We start from the raw sequence: 21,819 nt of genomic DNA on the forward strand, positions 1-21,819 counted from the left end.
TCACATTTCGTTCCATTCAGCCCTATCTCAGAGTCTCCTTAATTTATATAACCTGTTAGGCCAGGAAAGAAATGCTAGCTAAACGGCTCGGAGTAAAGTAGCCCTTTCTCGTGACTTGGACGTGTGAGCTCACGTAAGTCCTTTCCCAGAGGTATAATTAGAAATAACCTCACCTGCCTTTCCACATGTCAAGCTTGACATGGCTTGTGGTATGGCAAACCTTTGCCAGTGACATGAGTAAACAGCATGAAGTCCACCCAGAGGACTGGCTGCTCAGATCTGTTTGCGGTGAACTGCCCTGTGCCAGAACCATGGTTTGGAGATACCTGTCTGTGGGTTTGCACATAACCGTCTGGAAAACCAGACGGGATGTTCCTCAGCTGTTTGAAAGAAGTTTACACCGACTTCTAAGAAGCGTATAACCAGAGTAAGTATTCGGGTGTGTCATTGCAGGATTGAATCTGGCATTTCCATATTTGTGAGGCAATAAGTAGTACACTCAGGTTGGAGCAACAGTCGTTTCCTCCCTCAGCACAGAATCATCTGCTAAGTTAAAAATACTGTGCTTTGTACAACCTCAGTGTTAGTTCTACATTTCTAGTCATTTCTCATGCTCTTTTCCCTAGTCTATGTGCACAGAGACATCCCAAAATATGTGGGTCACTGGGCAAATGTCTGTTCATGCAAACCTATGGCTTTTATAACCTGTGATATACAAAAAGCCAATGGCACAAACCAATGCATGTTTACTCAGAAAGAAGCCTTACTGTGCTCCATGGGGCTTACTGTTGGATAAATGTGTGATTTCAGTGGGACTTGCTCCTAGTTCAGCGAGGTTAGGACTGCAGCCTTCATCTACTTCCTACTGTGAATTTAAAAACAAACAAAAAATGGAATGTATCATTCAGGAGTGTTCTTTTCACATGGAAACTTGCTCGAGCATTGCAATTTTTTAGCAGATGCACATACACAACCAGTATCTGAATTAAAATACGCATTTTTGTGTGTTTATAAGATTTTATGAATACATTACAATAAAAAATCCAATCTAAGTGAAAAGCAAAGCAAAACATGCATTTATGAAATAAAATGAGGCATTAAAAATAGAAATTATATACGGTTAAGCAGCATTACTTGTGGCGAAGGAATAATTCATGCAATCCAGAATGCCAAAGATCAAAATGTCAACAGTGTGCTACACTGCCCCGTCTGAGTGGGGGAAATGAGACAGGAGACTCAGCTACATTAGTAAAAACAAACCAGCATTTTAAATGCATTATAAACATGCAACACCAGATGGTGCTGTAGAGCACAAAACTTTTCTATGTGATTTTACACAGAGTTCTTTTATTTTGTTATAACAATTTAATTTATTACTTATTTATTTATAGTGCCCCCCCTTGTCTGTAGATCCACCCAGTATGTCGAGGCTATGTGGAAGTGAAAACTCAAGCTAGTAAGATAGGCTGCAAGCTTACCTGGGAGTAAGCTCCAGTGAATTGAATGGGACCTGTTTCTGAGTAGGCACGGTTAGAACTGTAACAAAAAAAAGGATACTTCCACATCAGTGAAATAAAATAATTATACAAAATAAACCGATTGCAGCAGAATGGAGGGAGGGGGAACCAGATGAAAATGTGAAAGAATGTCAGAATAGAATGAGGCATATTCATACATTTCTGTCTGTAGATCATCTATAAGGTAAAGGTAAAGGGACCCCTGACTATTAGGTCCAGCTGTGACCGACTCTGGTGTTGCGGCGCTCATCTCGCTTTATTGGCCGAGGGAGCCGGCGTACAGCTTCTGGGTCATGTGGCTAGCATGACTAAGCCACTTCTGGCAAACCAGAGCAGCACACGGAAACGCCATTTACCTTCCCGCCAGAGTGGTACCTATTTATCTACTTGTACTTTGACGTGCTTTCGAACTGCTAGGTTGGCAGGAGCAGGGACCGAGCAACGGGAGCTCACCCCCTGTCGTGGAGATTTGAACCGCCAACCTTCTGATTGGCAAGTCCTAGGCTCTGTGGTCTAACCCACAGCGCCACCCACATTCCAGATCATCTATAATGGGGTTGCAAAGTGTTTTTTGAACATTCAATCTGCCATAGAATTTCTGCATTTTGCAAAGGAATCTGGAAGACGTCCTAGGGGCAGACATTTGGTTTGCATATAAGAGATCTGGGCTTCACCATGAACTGAGAGTGTATCTCAGGATATATATGTTCCCCTGGGGCTGCCACTGCTGAAGATCAGCAGTAGGGGCAAAACTGAAAGCTGAAGTGGTCTTTCCATTGATGAAGCTTAATAAGCTTCCAAAGAACTCAGAGATTCCTGCGAAACAGTTCTGAAACTCACCAGCATATCATATTTGACAGCACCTTATGACTGGAATGCAAGAGTATAGTATTTCAATTAGATGGCATTGGAAAGTTGCAAAGCAATCAAGTAATCAGTGGCTAATGGTCACAATGGCCAGGCACTCATAGAATGGAATCATAGAATTGGAAGTGACCACGAGGGTCATCTAGTCCAACACTCTGCAAGGCAGAAAAATTTTGCCCAACGTGGGGTTCGAACCCAGAACCCTGAGATGAAGAGTCTTATGCTCTACCAACTGAGCTACCCCAGGATTACTCCCATCTAGGACCAGAAGCGGTGTGTCCTTGAATACCAGTTGCTAGCAATGAGGAGTCTCTGGATGTGTGCCCGTCAAATATAATAACATTTAAGTCTTACTAATTTCCCTTGCAGTCAATGAGACTTCGAAGTGCTTTGCTTTGACTGGATCGTGGCCTCCAGCTTCAGCCAATTAAGAGGAAAACATAGAACACACTCAATTTTAAATGTGTCTGGCTGGAAATGTGATCGTCACCAGTAGTAATTTTCCGTTTTACGACATGCTTTACAATAAATTAAAACAATCATAAATACTGGTGGTATTACATCACCCACTCCTGCTTCAGAAATAATTTTAGCGTCAAGTACGCTGCATAATCAAATATGCTTTTCTGGGATATATCCCTGAAGCTGTGTCTATATGACTGTTTTTGCTGTAATTAAATTATTGCTTATAAGAACCGTGCAAGTTCATTGGGGGGGGGGGGAGAGAACTGCCCTAACTCCATTTCACTGTTTTCCACAGAATTCTTTGCCAAATTGGCCAACCACAAAAGACTATATATATATATATATATATATATATATATATATATATATATATATAAAATTATTTTATGCTCACTTAAAAACAACCGTTTATTGTCTAATTCGTTTTCTTTCCTACCCATCTTTCCTACCCAAATCTCTTGCCAAGTTTTCAGAGTGCTGCTATTTTTACAAAAAGACTCTGAATGCTTCAGTTTGACAAAGACAAAAGATTTGGAGACTGAGTTGAGACATCTGTTATTTGATTCTCCCCAATATATATATATATAAACATACCTTTGCCCAAGATTCCCATTACCCATAGAATGGGACCCTGATCCCCCATATTGAATCTGTTTTTATGATGCTGTTTTATTGTTTTTATGTCGTAGTTTTGGATACAGCTTAGGTAGGGTTGCCATATGTCTGGGATTTCCCGGAATCTGGAATCCGTCTGTCTCTAGCACATAAATCCGGACGTATGGCAGCCCATGTCGACAGTGCTGTTTTTGCTATTTTTTCAAAAGAAGCTAAAAAATGGCTTTTTTTTTTTTTTGCAATTTTGCAAAAGCTCAGTGTTTTCACTGTTTGAAATATGGCTATGTTCTGCCCCCACTGTTGAAGGCAGTACAGTGGTACCTCTGGTTAAGAACTTAATTCGTTCCGGAGGTCTGTTCTTAACCTGAAACCGTTCTTAACCTGAGGTACCACTTTAGCTAATGGGGCCACCCGCTGCAGCCACGCTGCAGCCGTGCGATTTCTGTTCTCATCATGAGGTAAAGTTCTTAACCTGAGGTACTATTTCCGGGTTAGTGGAGTCTGTAACCCAAAGTGTTTGTAACCCGAGGTGTTTGTAATCCAAGGTACCACTGTATGCTTCTGAACACCAGTGGCTAGAAAGTGGACGCTTAGGTCCTGCTTGCAGGCTAATAATAATAATAATAATAATAATAATAATAATAATAATAATACCTCACCCATCTGGCTGGGTTGCCCCAGCCACTCTGAGCAGCTTCCAACACATATAAAAACATAATATAACACAAGCATTAACAAACTCCAGATACAGGGCTGCCTTCAGATGTCTTCTAAAAGTTATATAGTTCTTTATCTCCTTGACATCTGATGGAAGGGCCTTCCACAGGAAGGGTGCCACTGCCAAGAAGGTCCTCTGCCTGGTTTCTTGTTCTGCTTTCACTTCAGGTATACTGGGCCAAGGTCCTTTAGAGCTTTAAAGGTCAGTACCAACACTTTGAATTGTGCTCAGTAATGTACTAGGAGCCAGTGTGGATCCTTTAGCAGTGGTGTTATATGGTCCTGGCAGCTACTCCCAAACTATGTGGTTGACCACTGTGAGAAAATGTTTGGTCCTAGATGAGCCACTGATCTGATCCAGCAGGCTCTTATGTTCTAATTGTTAAATACAAAGTTGTTTATACCTGCTTTTAAATTAATATTCTGCCTGTTCCTTTATGACCTATGCTAACTTCCCTCAATTGTGGTGTGCTTGGGCCAGTGCAGCTGCAGAGTTACAATTGTGGCAGCTCTTGGTTGGCATCATCAGGCATCTGTTGAGGCCTGCAAAGCAACAAGGGAACTTCTGTCAACCCCCAGGGCATCCTCAGTCTTCTACTCTGCTCTTTCTGCCTGTTCATTTGCTTTCTCCAAGCAAGTGAGCAATGACAACACCAAGGAGAAGGCACAGCAGCTTCTATTAATCCTGCCACCTCCCTCTGGACAGTGTAACAGATTGGGTTTAGAGCAGCGGTCTCCAACCTTTTAAAACCTGAGATCCACTTTTAACTCAGACATGCATTTGGGGACCCATTTCCTTCTTTCTTTTTAAAAACCATATATTTGCATGGTGGTAGTGCTGCTGTTGCGACCCACCTTAACTCATGCCATGACCCAATAATGGGCCCATGACCTACCAACTAAAGACCTAGAGCTGAAGTTCCCAAGCTGTGGTCCATGGACCATCTGTGTTCTGCAACCTTCATTCAGAATAATAATAAAAAATCCTTCCAGTAGCACCTCAGAAGTGCATGCACACTTCTTCAGGCACATGAAAGCTCATACCAATATCAAACTTAGTTGGTTTCTAAGGTGCTACTGGAAGGATTTTTTTATTTTTTTATTTTTTTATTATTTTGTTTCGACTATGGCAGACCAACATGGCTACCTACCTATAACTAGAACCTTCATTCAGTTTTCAATTGCATTTCAATTGCTTCTTTTATTTCTTATGTTGTATTTTCCTTTATTGTGACTTGAATTCTGCAGAATGCAAATTGCAGTACAATAAAATAAAATATGGGAAATAAAAGAAGCAATAAAAATGAATTAAAAGTCACACAGCATCTAGTACAGTGCTCTGCAGTTGCTACAGCAGGCAGAAAAATCATTAATTGTTCTGCCATGACCAGCAACACTTTTCAAGTAACCCATTGGGTGGGGAGGGAAATGGGGAACCTTTGGTTTAGAGGGAGAGCATAAGTAAGTGAGTACAGCAAGGACAAGTGGAACTGCTCAGGGGTTGCCCTGCAGGCACCTTGTCCAAGAATTCCCCAAAACCTGGAGCTCACACAAGGCTTACTGACGTAACATGAGAGTACTGTTGTTATGCTACAGTACAAAGGTAGTAACGTCCAACTGATGCTGTCCCACTGGCGATGCAGGTCTGGCCCAATGAGGATAGGTTTTCCTATGAGTTTCAGACCAGGCCTGGAGAAATAAGAGACTGATGGAAGGGGAAAAAAGACTCCAAAGAAAAAGAGAGGAAGCACTAACAGCAGGATGCACACAAATAAGCCGCTGACCATATGTTTCCTATCACAAAGGTCAAATGCTAGATTCTTAATTAAGAAACGTGAATTCTAATGTCATCAAGGTAGCCCCGGGCAATGGAGTTTGCTATCCAAATCATAACACGTAATTGTTTACTAGCAACTCACGATGCCTTAAGAACTTCAGGAGGCACAATGTTTTGGACAGGAATTAAATGCCTATTTGAAGAAATCTCTTTGAGACATCGGATCTTGCCAGGCAAATTCTCCAGTATGAGGGACAATTAAAAGGTACGGTTGCCAACCCAGGGGGATCAAAAATCAGCTCAGATGGTTGGGGGGCATCTAGGCTCCCCTGTTGCTGTTAAAGGAAGGGAGAAACCAGCTTCCCCACCTGCCCGGTTTGACAATCGAAATGTACTTATTTCAATTATGTGTTTTGTTTTCAGCGTATGTGTACAAAACTCCCCAGTAAACTGGGCAGGCCGAGGGAGAAGTGATGGTGTTCATCTGCATCTCCAAGGTGTGAGTGCAAAATTTGAAATGGGTGCCCAGAGGGAGGGTGACTGCTGTGTGGCAAGTAGTGGCAGTGGCACTGCAGCTGTAATAATTGTGTGAAAAGGGGTAGATTGATAAAAGGGGAAAGAATGAGGAGGCGGTTCCCTGGCTGATAGGTTGCCATTACTAGCAGAGTTCCATGATGGTAGTCATGTGGTACCCTCTGCAAGGAAGCAACAACTCCAGACAGGGGTGGAGGAAGGGGAGCGGTGGGGGTGGTATGCCCCAGGTGTCACCACTGAGGGGGTGACAAAATGCGGGGTGGCACGCTTCCCCAAACTGTCCGCCCTCTGCCTCCCCCTCAGCTGTAGGGCAGCTGAGTGGGAGGAAGCAGGCAAACTCCTCAGAGGCCCCGCAGAGCATCCTGCCACAGATTGCCTTGCCTTGTGGGCAACTGGCACAGGGCACATGCGCCACCCCAGGCGCCTGATCGTCTTGCTCCACCCCTGACTCCAGCCCTAGCGGCAGACAGGCACATTCTTGCAGGGCTAGCCCAGTACCCACTTGCCTGCCGTACTTGCTTGGAATGGAAGAGTATCCCAGAAGCACAGGCCAACACATTCAATGAAGGAGCAATACAGGCAGGAGGTAAGTTGGGGTCACTCTTGGTGTTTGTGGGTGAGGAGAAGGAGAGAGAGGGAGAGAGGGAGGGTGATACTTCCAATCTTAAATTCACTTTGTGATTTTTTAAAAAGAAGTCTGCATGAAGATCTGTGTGCATTTTGGTCCACATCTTTCCAAATACAGTCGTACCTTGGATCTTGAATGCCTTGGATGTTTTGGTTCCGCAAACCCAGAAGTGAGTGTTCTGGTTTGTGAATGTTCTTTGGAACCCAAATGTCTGACAGGGCTTCCGCGGCTTCCAATTGGCTGAAGGAGCTTCCTGCAGCCAATCAGAAGCTGCACTTTGGTTTTCGAACGTTTTGGAAGTTGAACGGACTTCTGGAATGGATTCCATATGACTGTACACATATTTTTTTTGGCAAGCATTTCCTTCCAATATGAGGCATCTTTGTACATTATTTTCACTAATATATGCAATTTTGTGTGTGCAATATCCTCTAAAATACATGCATTTTGCTTGGAGATCTGCTTCGTAAATTTTCTCAAAGGTTAGCTGGGTTTCAGTTTGGTTATTGGTTCAGCATACATCACTCTAAAACTGCAGAAAACATTTAAATTCACAGCATTCCCATTCGGGTACTGCACCCTTCTACAAGTTGCCAGATGGTCTGCCCTAAGAAAACCCTGACAACCCAGCCGTGGTCTTGTGACCTGTCTGGCCTTTGCGCACAAGAGGATGGCTGGTTCTCCAAGAATAGGCTTGTAAAGGGCACTGTGTTCACACAACGCTTATAATACTTTGCTCAAGAATAACTCGGAGATTAAAGTATCACACTTTCCCTGCAAGATCAGGTGGTGTGCAAAGGGGTTATCCTGTTTTACTGTCGTAACAACTAGATAGGTTGGGGTGACTTGCCAAGGCCACCCACTGAGCTCCATTGCTGAGCAGGGATTTGAACCAGGTTGCTTTGGCCCAGCGCCAGCACCCGATCCACTACACCACTTAGGCTATATCTTATAAGTGCCGTAAGTAACTTTAAAAATGTTTTAAAAGCAATAAACGGGAAAATAAAAAATCTATAGGAATTACACCAGCACAAGCCAGTGCTGTGCTGGAATATGTCCTCCAGTTTCTCCCAGGTGTTTTATTCCCCTGGAAAAGAGGCTTCCATTTTTAAACCTCATTCTCAGGGCACTTGAAAAATTATTCAGGATTTCTTTAGAATTCCAGCAGCCACAGGGTTTTGTACGGTGTGGAGTTGAAGTGTAGATTATGCACGTTTGTTCCAAATAGACATTTCTCCAACACTCTGAAACCTCCAGAGCTGCCTGCACTTCCTGATTTAAAAATCCCCCATGGCGTTCTCTTCTGCTGGTTGGCTGCAATTTCCATTTTTCAAACCTCAAAACATTTGCAGCTCTCTTCTGATCCCAGAAGGCTTAGAATCACTCCTGGTCCCAGCTCATAGATCCAGCTTATCATAGGATACAATTAGGGTTGCCATACGTCTGGGGGTCCTACATGCCCATCCCGGGAGGAATTTTTACATTTTATAGCAAATGTCCTGGATTTGGGGTTTTTAAAAAAGATTCTGCATGGCATCTCTGGTTCAGGCTCTGACATGGGTGACCTGGGCTCTGGCTTGGACGCAGGAGCTATCGGGTGATTGCCCTAAAAAAGCTCAACAACTTTTTGTGTCCAGATTTTTACCTCTTGAAATATGGCAACCCTAATCCAATTTACTTTCTCATTGACTGGTGGAGAATGGTCAGGGGTGGGGTGGGAAATGTGGGAAACGTATTCAGTGCAGAAGATCCATCTGCATTTGGGTGGCATCAACTAAATGTCAGTCAGTTTTATTGCAAATAGCCAAAGGCTGCCGCAATGTACACAGAATTATTCAACAATTTAAAGAAAATATACGGGATTGATACAAAAAACATAAAACATTTATATTATCAAGACATTACCTACTCTAAACAGACCTATAAAAGTACCTTAATATACAAGTTAAGACATTAAACAATAAAAATTATAAGCTAAAATTATCACATGGCCACTAATATATTAAAAAATAATGTTAATTAATACAATGTGCAATTATATTTGGAGTTTGGTGATAAAGATAGAATATAGCTTGATGTAGATAGGGTCAAATAAATTCATCTCCTTTACAGTTGGTGGCTACTTTGGCTATATAATTTGCTCTAATTTTCCTAGCGGCAGTTGCAAAGAGTGCTACACGCCAGGTCACATACTTATCTGTGTCTGCAAGGAGATATAAAATCATGTCAGATGGTTTCTGGCTAGGGGACCTTGGCATTATAGGTGCTAAAAATCTTTCTCTTGCTTCATTATATAAGGGGCAGCGCAAGATATAATGCATAAGGTCCTCTACTTCAGGACATCCCCTAATGCAAACACATTTGTTTGTTAACTGAATGTTAGAGTCTGAGATTTCTGGAAGAAGGCAGTAGATCTTCAAGGTCGGCATCATTAGGAATCTGCCAGGGCCCATGCTCTGGCAGGAGTTCACCCATAATCAGAACAGACCACTGAGGCCCGATTTGTCAGGTGGCAGCAAGAAGGAAGAGGAAAGGCCCAGATTGCACAGTCGGAGATCATGTGTAGGGGGAAAGGCAGAGTCTGCCATGTTGGGTATGTTCTAGGTGGTACTTTGGTTCATGTACGGTACATGTGGGCCTAAGCCAATTTGTGCTGGCTCTTTGGACTATATGGAACTTGCCGAACTGACTGGGAAACTCCGAGACCAGAGAGAAGAGACGGTGAAAGAAAACTTGAAGAAGTTTAAGGAATATTTGAAAAAATATGTTAATATTTAAATTTTAGAATAGCTTTGGAAGTGTATATAGGCTGTAGGGTTAGAAGTAGAAGATAGTGTATTTTAAAATAATATTATTTGTAAGCGATAAAATGTGAAGTTATTTTAAGTGTGATAAAAAAAAGATGGTTAGAAACTATGATATATGTAAACTGCCAAAGATGAAGTAAAATGAAAATCAGATAGGTGGGACTTGGGGAAGCCCACTTAACAATGTTTAGAAAAATAAGGATATGACAAGAATTTGTTTGTATTGTTTGTTTTTCTGTTTGTGTTCTTTATTTGTGTTATGAAATGAATAAAAGTTTTTTTGAAAAAAACCACACAAAAACCAAACATTTTGTGCTGGCTCTTTGTCATCTTCCCGTTGTAAATTATGCATTCTGAAGTCCATGAAGGATATGTTTGGCTGCCTGGGGAAGTGCAGTTGTGTTGAGGAGGTCAGTATCCAGGGAGGGTATGTGGGGATTGTTTCCACCTCTCACCAGCCCCAAGCCCTGCTAGCTACTGGCTCCGGTCAAACTCATAGGCATGTAGCCTTTGAATGTCACCAACCGTTGTGTGAGGCAGTCAGGGTGAATAAAGGTTGAGGGTAACTGTGAGCTCCTAAACCCAAAGTTTCACATGAACTGAGTTTGCCCCTTTTGGATTTGCTTCCAAATCTTCCACAATGTGTCTGAAGCTTCTGCGGCAGGCAAACTTTTAAAATGCTCGAAAACAACTGTTTTGGAAGGCTTGTGATTCTGTTTGCTCCGAGGTTCCGAAATGACACGGGAGGCAAGACCCCTTGCGACCGAAAATTAAGATTTACATTGGAATTGGATCCCCACGGTACAGAACGCGAGCAACACCCTTGCCCCTCTGGAGGCTTAACCTTTTGCAAGCACCATTTCCTGGCCAGTGACTCCAAAGAAAATAGAACTCCTGGTTGGTATTTAATGGAAGTCTGCAGAAAACTTGTCAAAATACACCACTACGCCTGTCAGATGCTTGGGACAAGACCTCTACAGTAGTTTCCAGAAACTGAGCTCAATTACTTACACTTTAAATTATCTTTAATTGTCGCATGTGAGCTACAGGGGAAAAAAAATCCCCCCTCTGAAGCAAGACCCTAGCTATTAAGGATCACCTCATAATTGCAGCTTTAATAAGTGTACTGTAGCAGGTCAGCAGTGGAGGTTAGCATGGGGTATACCTAGGTGAAGCCCACTGCTTAATATGGGTAAGTGAAAGTGACACATCACTATAGTTTGATCAATTACGTATGGGTAGTTTAGACTGTAAACTTTTTAGTGCATGTAATTACCTAGCCAGATGTTTTAATTTAGGCCTTCCCCCCTCCCTACCTCACACTCCTCCTCAGCCCTCAAATCCACTTTCTCCCCTTCTTCTTCAGCATGAAACTTCCAGAAGGATGAGTCACTGTTGCTGCTGCTGCTACCGAATCTCCCCCAAATCAAAACTCAAAGGGAATGTTGATATTTTACTCAGGTGAAACATGTGTAGGGACATGTGAAGGAATGCCAAAAGAATGATAATAAGGTTTGCCAGGTTTCACTTGGCATTTATGAGACAATAACAACTCGACATTTCTTGTTGCAAAGCAGGAGTGAAACCTCATTCCCAAACCAGAACCAAATAGAAGGGGAACCTTGCAGAAAACAAAACAAAACAAAGACCAAGATCAAAGAAGGCAATGGGGAGAACTGAGAAACCTTGCAAACATGGCACGACTCCATAGCCCCCAAACCAGGAAACGTCCATTTGTCTCACCTCCTACCCATGCCAAAAAAAGAAGGCGGCCGAGTTAATAGAGAGCAGATCCTGAGGTGGAAGAACAACTTGTCCAAAATTATTAGCTCCAGCAAAAAAGTAGCAGAGCTTTCAGAAAATGGGAGTGATTGCATATTGTTGCTCCGTTTAAGATGCCCACAAGTCTTGTAGTCCATGATTACTATTTTGTAAGTGTTGAAAGAAAATGTTAGTGTTAGGTGTTAATTTACTTGGTTTAAAATAAATAAGTGTCCAAAACAATAATTCAGGCAGTAGTGGAAGATATGGTGTGATGGGTGTGGCATCACTAACCTGATCTCCCAACAGCTGAGTTGTGGCTGCTTACTGGGAGGATAGTGAGGAAGGTAAGGTGCAAACACACTGGCAGGAGCACTGGATTGGCTCTGCTGGTGCATTTGCACTGTGTTGGCCTCCCTGCCATCTTGCAACCCATATCCTCCAAATAAACAGCAGTGTCTCAGCTACCACAAGGTCAAGCGAGTGCTCAGTCCCCACCTACCCCACTATCCACTTCTGAATGCAAGTGTGGATAGCTTCTCTTAAAACTGTTCATCTGAGCTGTTTATTGAGAGCCATTTATCGAGGCTGCCTTTCAGCACCCAAGACAGTTCACAACATTAAGACATAATCTTGAAACGATAAAAAAGATAAGTAGAATCAGCATAAAAACAAGGTAGCAACAACAACAAACAGAAAAGCTAACAGATAAAAACCATTAATAGTAAAATGATAATGTATTGACTACCCACCTTAAAACCTCCATGTTGGGGACCAGTTGAAACTTTCTGTAGAAGGAGAGGGAGGGAGGGGAACACACACACACACACACACACACACACACACACACACACACACTGTTATGCAGCCAGGGGTCTCCCATGAAATTTGCCCTCTCTATTGTTACCACAAGATCAAACCTCCCCATTCTTAAGGAAATCAGCCCTGAGTGCACATTGGAAGGACAGATCCTGAAGCTGAGACTCCAATACTTTGGCCACCTCATGAGAAGAGAAGACTCCCTGGAAAAGACCCTGATGTTGGGAAAGATGGAGGGCACAAGGAGAAGGGGACGACAGAGGACGAGATGGTTGGACAGTGTTCTCGAAGCTACCAGCATGAGTTTGACCAAACTGCGGGAGGCAGTGGAAGACAGGAGTGCTTGGCGTGCTCTGGTCCATGGGGTCACGAAGAGTCAGACACGACTAAACGACTAAACAACAAATTGTTACCACTGGCTGCATGTTCCCTAGCAGAGGAACAGAGAACAGAGACTCCAATGGGAGAGGGGGGGAGTGAAATAGTGTACACATATTTTTAATCACAAGTAGTGTAAACATGAAATAATTAATAACCCTACAACTGATAAAACAGGAAATTATGTTTTGCCACCAGACCATCTGGTGTAAATTGCCACAGCCACATTAAACGGGCTTAGCAATTTATATTTCAAGCATGAGATGCCGTTTTTAATCACAGTGTATTCTTATCTCTTGTTTTTCCAATAACGTAGGGTGAGGAATTTCACACAACTAAGCTACCAAAGTTCTGTGTCCAGTAATTCAATCTGTGAAGTCTTCCAGTGAACCAGCAGTCTTAACTGAGTCCTGACCCCTTGTATTCTAAATGAACGTCTCTTCCCATCTAACAACAGCCACACCTTCCTCTGTGATCTTCAGTGTTTGATTCCATCTTTGGCAGTCCTATTTAACAACAACAGCAACAACAACCCATCCATCTGACTGGGTTGCCCCAGCCTCTCTTCCAACATATATAAAAACATAATAAAATATAAAACATTTTAAAAAAAAACTTTCCTATACAGGGCCACCATCAGATGTGTTCTAAAGGTTGTATTGTTACTTATCTCATTGGATTGGGGGGGTCACAGTCAGGATATGCTTATCACAGCATGGCTTTCTTCTAGAATCCCTTATAGCAGGCGTGAGGAACCTCCAGCCTATGGGCCAATTTTGGCTTGGCATGGGTCCTAATTTGGTCCGTGAGGCTGTTTACACCAAACCACTGCCGCTTGCCCCCTACCTGACACCATAGGACGTTTATTGCTTTACTCATTTTTGCCTCTGACCCCTACACACTACTGTCATGCATGCACACAGACCAAAGGTTCACCATGAAGTTAAGAAGGTCCCCATCCTTGGTTCAAAGAAACTGAAAGAAGGTCTAGGCAGAATGTCTAGGGCTACTTAAAATTATGGATCTAGCAACCACCTCTGTTGAAAAAGACCACTGCCATTAGAATATGAAACTTTCCCTTATTGGAAGATGAGTTGAGTCAGTTTAATGTTTCTTATTTTCCACAGCTTATCACATTAATAGCTGCTTTTCTCTCACCTACTCTCTCTCCCACTTCCCTCCTTCCTCTCCTCTCTCTCTCCTACCTTACAGAACATTCGGAATCAGACCAAACATAACTTGAGTCACACACTCTGGGGACTGAAACATGCAGGGAAAACAATGAAACAAGACTGTTTATAAAGCCTTCAACACATTAGCTGGTGGAGAGGAGCCCAGGTTTCCATGTAAAAGAGTTCTAAATGGATGAAAGTGGTATGAAGCACATGGAAAATACAGAAAATGTGGAATAAGTAATAAAATCACAAATAAAACAAATACAGTAAATTGGGAATACCGTTGTAACTCATAATGATTTGTGTCCCTAAGAACACAAAACGAGTTAATCTATGGAAAATCACATAGTTTCCTACTTGGAGGGAGCACAAGCAACCATTAGCGACGTGGCTGGATGGGGGTATCAAAGGTGTGTGTGTGTGTGTGTGTGTGCGCGCGCGCGCATCAGGCATCAGAACTTAGAACAAGTTCCATGGGACTCTTGATCTTAATCATTCAATAGGGTCCAGGTCAAGGCTAGCTTTTTCCAACCTGGTGCCCTCCAGATGTTTTGGACTACAATTCCCATCACCCTGAGTCAGCATGGCCGATTATTAAGGATGATGGGTACTGCAAGTCCATATGGAGGACACCAGGTTGGAGGGAAGTCTGGTGTGGACAGTTCTGTAGCTATTGGCAGTTTTCTTGCATTGCCTAGAACTTCACGGGAATCAGAGAGGCCTGTGTTGCTTATCACCTAAGGCCTTGTCCACCCCTCTCTCTGTCTGGACTAAAGAACATTTGACCAGATGCCCCCAAGACTCCCTGCTGCGCATTTCAGTGGGGATAAATAGATGAAAAATTCATTGCTGTAGAGAGCCTTCCATTATTAAAAGGCCTTTCCATCACCCCCCCCCCTCCATCACATCCCAGGGTAACGCTGTGATTTTCCACGTTGGCATGTGTGTATGCTGGCAAGGTTCTCCCATCCACCTGGAAAGGTTGCCAAAGCCCTGAAGCGGCATCTGCATCCTATTGTCTGCTCTACCGATGACTCTAGGGAGTTGCAGGGCTGTTGCGCAATCAGGGAACTCATTCCAGAGCACTCGTTCCAGCCTTGTGATATGCCACAAGTTTAATTGCAAAGGTGCAAAGTAATCAGCAGAGGAGTATGTTGATCTGCTACATGGCTGCATCTAGCCTTTGCGAGATCCAAGAGCTCTTGCTTTCATTGGCAGCCATGGCCGCCATTTGTTTCCCATTTTGTTTAAAGTGGATGTTAATTTCATGCCAGACTAATAAAAGTGGAAACTGCAGCCTCCTTCCCTAAACAGAGTAGCCCAAGCATACAGACCTGATGTGTTAGTGACACTTATTAAGATGAACACTCAGTCAAAGGGTACCACCCCATGGTCTGAGGGCCGCGGCACATGAAACATCACTATGCAAATGCTGCTTATGTGACTGAATCTCACCTGGTCTGAAAAGCGGCTAAAGGGTGGTGTTTTGGTACTCATGGAATCCTGTGGCTCTTTATAACCACTGACCCTTGTCCCACCTGAAACATGATGCAAAAGTAGAAAATCACGGGAGAGCCATTTTATGGCAAGAGGCTTTATGGTTCTATCTGTGGGTATTTGATAGAGGGAAAAGCGAATCTTACAAAAAGTATAAAAATCTACACTGAAGCTCAGTCTGCTATTTTGAGCTGAAATACCACCATGTTAGGTTCTGTTTGAAGACTGATAGACTCAATAAATACCTCAGTGTTTTAACTTTATTCCCAAACGCCTCTGCTTTCTCTGCTCTATTAACTGCAGTTCTGGCCATAGTTTATGCTTTGCAAGAAAGAAAATACTATGAGTTATCACTTTGTTCAGCCATTAAAATCACCATCTTTTCTTTCTTTTACCAGAAGGATCATTGCCCCTTTCTTGATCAGAAAAAACCATTCCACATATACAATGCATGCTCGCGCACACACACTTCGCACACACACACACACACACTTCTTGTTCTCTTATACAGTGGTACCTCCGGTTGCGAATGCGATCCATTCTGGAGCTCTGGTCAGATCCCGAGGAATTCGCAACAGGAGGTTCCGCTTCTGCGCATGCGTGTGGCACGTAGAGCGTTTCTGCCACTTCTGTGCATGCACACAGCACGTAGAGCATTTCTGCGCATGCGGCGAAATCCGGAATAATACTTCGAGGTTTGCCGTGTATGTATCCCGAAGGATATGTAACCAGAGGTGAATGTAAGTAGAGGTACCACTGTAATGGCAATGGCGCCCACCTGAGAGGTGCTGGAACTAAGTTCCAGCTGGGAAAAAAAGCCCTACTCAGAAGCATCATTGGGTATCATTTCCAGCATGGTTTTCTCCATTCTGAACTGAAGGCAGAGAAAAGTGCAGTGCTTCAAGGAACAAATGATGCTCTTGGGCATTACTAAGGCACATCATTTATAGCTAAGGGCAGGCCCCATAAGGCCTCTCCTTAGGAGTGGTGAGCTATCTATGCTACCAGTTACTATCCTTTACAATTTAATTTTTTTACTAGGGAAGGGCGGAAACTGGTAGGAGAAGGTGACCACTTTTTACTTTTTTTAAAGTATCCTGGCTGAATGTTCAAAAAGTCCCTTGAGTTTTTTTGAGTGTTCATAAAGAGGTGGTATTCTTCTGGATGCCAGTTAATGGGAATCACAACCAGAGAATTGTTATTGTGCTCAAATCCATCTTGTGGGCTTCACCCATCTGGCTGGCTATTGTCAGAACAAAATGTTGTACTAGATGGATCTTTGGCCTAACCCAGCAGGACTCTTAAGTACTTAATACTAGAAAAATTCAAATGATTTTTGACATGAGCCAGATTGGTTTATTTGTTGAGGACAATGCCCAGACTATTGTCTTCCAAAGCAACTACTCTATTCCAAACTTAAAAATGGAAAGCGTAATGCTGGTGGTCAACAAAAGAGGTTTAAAGACTCTCTCGAGGCAAATCTAAAATAATGTAGTATAAACACCAACAACTGGGAAACACCGGCCTGTGAGCGCTCCAATTGGAGAACAGCCTTTACCGAAGGTGTCATGGACTTTGAAGATACTCAAACTCAGAATGCAAGGGAGAAACGTGCTAAGAGGAAGGCACGCTTGGCAAATCCACACCGTGATCAACTTCTGCCCGGAAACCTATGCTCCCACTGTGGAAGGACATGTGGATCCAGAATTGGCCTCCACAGCCACTTATGAACTCACTTTTAAAACCGTGTTTATGGAAGGCAATCTCACTTGGCTATGAGTGATTGCCAAAGAAGAAAAAGAAGACAATCCACTATCTTGTCCTGGAGAAACATAAAGGGAAAGACTGCTACCTTATTTATTTTATATTAATTTCAGAAAAGTTTGTCTCAGCAGTGGAAATTTCTGCATCAGGAACAAAGTGTCTTCATTTATCAGCAATAAAACCAACAATTTCTTTAAAAAGAAACACCCACAAATTTAATTTTTTATCACCACTTCTCATAATTTTATTTTCCTACAAGCTTTCCCCCAAAGTTCTCTGAATAGTATTACTAAACTGCATGCAAATATCTCTCCATTTCCCAATAGCTGCCTGAGTTGTGCTCAGCTTTGCAGACAATGGACTATAACACAAATGGATCAATATGGACAAGGAAATTCTGTAATAAAAAACACCTTTCCACATAACTCTGTTTTATTGCTCTCCAGCTATCACCTGCTTATCTTTGTTTTACTGTGGGGAAAGCAACTATGGCAGGAATTTGAAGACAGTATTGCACAACACTATGTTTTGGTTACTCAGACCAAGGTCATAGATGAAGGTTTATGGAAAACCCTTCCTTGCAAAAGACAGCTACTGCCCACATCTCACAACCTGCCGTATTTATGATGTTTCATGGATTACTTGCAACCCACCACAGAACAGAAATATATTTACCTCATGTAGATTCAAAACCATTCCAAAACCATTTCATTTTTAATTTACTCAATCCAGCCTTGTCTCTGCTTAATCCATCAATACAAATTTGTGTGTTCCTGGACCAGAAATTGAGGTTGTGGGGTAGGGAGAGGAGACGAGAGAAGCTGCTGGCATCATTTATGCGCAAAAACTTTGAGACATTGTATCAAAGTTGTAGGGGGAAATATTGGGAAAACTCTGAACTTTCTTACCAATGGAATATGGATTTGTTGTACAACCAATGAAATAATTGTACAACGTTTCAGCCATACCACAAGCCAGTCACTAGGCTTATCACCATTCCCACCCCCCCCATAAATGAAAAATAAAGTATCATAAATTAAAAATTATGTTCAGGTTGAATAGTCCAGACCTTCCAGTTCCAAGTCCTTCTTTGGGAATTCTAGTAGCTATGCAGTGGTACCTTGTGTTAAGTACTTAATTCGTTCCGGAGGTCCATTCTTAACCTGAAACTGTCCTTAACCTGAAGCACCACTTCAGCTAATGGGGCCTCCCACTGCCGCCGTGCCGCCAGAACACGATTTCTGTTCTCATCCTGAAGCAAAGTTCTCAACCTGAAGCACTATTTCTGGGTTAGCGGAGTCTGTAACCTGAAGTGTATGTAATCTAAAGCGTATGTAACCTGAGGTACCACTGTACAAGACTCCAACAAGCTACTATGGAATCCAGCAAATGTTTATCCATGAAGTTTTCACCACTCTCTGTAACAGGTACACATATTATAACAGATATCTTGCAGGTATAAAATCACAGAGACTGAGCACTATGCACTTAGTAGTAAAGCTTGCAACAGTCCAGCTAAAGGTGTCTCTACAATCATGCCATCTTTTGGGAAATACCTGTCAGTTGCTGTCCTTTAAGAGCATAACTTCAGTTTGTGGTTCGAGGACCCAATCCCCTCATAGTGGAATGAAAACACACGGACACGTGATTTAAGGTTAATGGGCAAGAAAAGGCCACAACTTTATTGATTACAGCAAGTGAAAAGGTATTGGCTTAGGCATTGGATTACGTCAGTTGACTCCACCCACTTAGAGAGGGGTGAGTCTAAAAAGAGGGGTTTATTCACCAGTAGGTGGAGCCTGTTGATGCTAATCCAACTATAAGCTCTCCCCTGATGTCACTGAGGGTCATGCCATGGCCTCCCGCCACGCAGGCATCGGACAGAATACACAACCACATGATTCCTTTAACGGAATACCCAAAAATTGAAGGCCTAGGCGATGGCCACACCTAGCCCTTCCACACACCACAACACATTATTCCAATGCCTAACCTACCCACCAATACCACGAAAGTTGTGACGATTGCTACGAGGTAGGCGAAAAAACCACAAAGCCTAATCCCAAATGGAGAAATTCCTACCAGGCCCCCCGGACAACCAGGGCGACCAACCTAAGGTCCATAGCAAGGCCACAAGAAACTGAGACCCTGAGCTCTAAGGGAGTGGATGGTGGGTGACTCGCGACGGGACGACGAAGAGTGAGGCTGCGTGGCTGGTGCAGCAGTGATTTATGCTGCCATCCACGCCCCTTCAAAGGCACCTGGTTGGATGCCTGCCTGTGGGCGTGGTGTGCCAGCCAGGTGAGTGGTAGGCAGGGCGCTAATGCCCCCTGTTTAAGGCAGAGACTGGCTCCCGTCCACAACTACTCACCTCTTTTGCAGGAGGAGAGTCTTTATACTCCCATTTCCTACTTCCCACCAATTGCTTCTAAGAGCACTAATAATAATAATAATAATTTATTTATACCTTGCCCATCTGACTGGGTTTCCCCAGCCACTCTGGGCGGCTCCCAATAGAATATTAGAAACACAATACAGCATTAAACATTAAAAACGTCCGTAAACAGGGCTGCCTTCAGATGTCTTCTAAAAGTCAGGTAGTTCTTTATTTCCTTGACATCTGATGGGAGGGCATTCTACAGCGCGGGCGCCACTACCGAGAAGGCCCTCTGTCTGGTCCCCTGTAACCTCACTTCTCGAAGTGAGGGAACCGCCAGAAGGCCCTCAGAGATGGACCTCAGTGATGGTTTATTTGTTTTTTCATTCCATTTTTCTCAGAATATAGGCTAGCACAATACTGCCCACATCTTTCCAAATGGCTACCCCTGAAATAGACAAACTGGGAAAGCCTCCCAATTCACAAGCCGAACAGTAAATTCATTTTTCCTATGTATATTCACAAACTGGGAACTTTACAATAAAGTTGCAAAAAGTGAAAACTCCAAAACAAGGAAAAACTGTCAAAAACTTATTTGCCACACAATGGGATTCAACTGGGTGAGAGTGGGACTATTCAGTGAGTATAATTTCTAGGATCTCAAAACACCGATTTGTTGAGAAGATTTCTCCTGCAAATGAAGTCACACATCTTCTGCTAAACTGTTTCCATAACTCTGCAGTCTTCTGCTTCTGCAGTAAATAAATATGCACACAAAATGCAGACCTAGGCTGTTTATTGGACCATAAACTGTTGTTGCCTAGTCATTTGCTTACAGGTTGTAAAAACTGGCATATTAAGCTTGCTTTGCTCTCAGCCCCAGACAGAGGCTTTGCCGTCTGCAGCCAACATCTGTGTTGCACTGGGGGTGCTCCACCTTAGACCATGTTATTATATTTCCTCCATTAGTTTGCCTAAAGGCGCTCAGTGCCAACTGACACCGCCCCCGAAAAAAGGTGGTTGTTTTCGTTTATCTTTCCGCAAGGAGAACAAGCCCATTTCAGGAACAGAAGACTACAGAAAGCAGTGCTATGTGTACGGATGGGTTGAGTTCAGGTACATGGTTTCTTGAAAAACAATTAAAACATTGTAGAACAGGGGTCAGCAACGTGCGGCCCACAGAGACCATTTTACCGGCCCACGAGCTGCCCCCAAACCAAGCCGCCTGCTTGGCGAGTCCCCCGTGCAGCGCGGTGCAGGGACTTGCCAAGCGGCGCCAGAAATCGCACCTGCGCACGTGCAGATACCAGAAATCGCGTCTGCACATGTCCAGACGCCAAAAATCGCTTCTACGGAGGCATGATTTCCGGCATTGCGCTGCGCCAGTCCGGCCCACGGACAATCTCTGTGGGAGCGATCTGGCCCATGGCCAGTAAACCTTGCCGACCCCTGCTGTAGAACCACACTGTCTGAACCACAGTTAGGTTGGACAATAGGTTGGTTTTTCCTGTGTGTGCCTTCAGTAGGATTGTGGATTTATGGCACCATGACATCTGTCTCCACCAGAAGCAACAAAAATATTGCTATACCCCAGTTATGTACAGTGGTACCTCGGGTTAAGAACTTAATTCCTTCTGGAGGTCCGTTCTTAACCAGAAACTGTTCTTAACCTGAGGTACCACTTTAGCTAATGGGGCCTCCCGCTGCCACCATGCTGCTGCCGCGTGATTTCTGCTCTCATCGTGAAGCAAAGTTCTTAACCCAAGGTACTATTTCTGGGTTAGCGGAGTCTGTAACCTGAAGCGTCTGTAACCTGAAGCGTCTGTAACCCAAGGTACCACTGTAGTTCTATGTAGTCATGCCTCTTATTGCAAAAGGCATAGCCAGTATCATGCCCTCGCTTCCGGCACTCCTCTCCGCAGACGTCATGGGGATTCACCCACCAGTGGCCTCATTGGCCGGTAGGGCTCCCCCCTGGACAGACAGGCAGAGGGTGCAGTGCAGCTCCACTTGGCTGAAGTGTGTGGGGGTGCTCCAGTGGCATTGTTGGCTTGCCCGCCTCGGGCACCGGCAACCCTCGCTAAGCCACTGGGGTAGCACATTGGCTACCACAGCATTATA

The 21,819-nt window shown here is 43.5% G+C and overlaps 1 long non-coding RNA gene across 1 annotated transcript; it reads left to right on the plus strand.

The window, feature by feature from the left end:
* Window positions 1–204: 204 nt before the first annotated feature.
* LOC310755779 lies at window positions 205–7,076 on the plus strand. Its single transcript, XR_014544538.1, has 3 exons — window positions 205–427; window positions 6,382–6,457; window positions 6,977–7,076. It is a non-coding gene; the product is annotated as an uncharacterized lncRNA (long non-coding RNA).
* The last annotated feature ends 14,743 nt before the right edge of the window (window positions 7,077–21,819 follow it).

Source organism: Podarcis filfolensis (assembly GCF_964270895.1).
Source record: "Podarcis filfolensis genome assembly, chromosome: 2".
NCBI lineage: Eukaryota > Metazoa > Chordata > Lepidosauria > Squamata > Lacertidae > Podarcis > Podarcis filfolensis.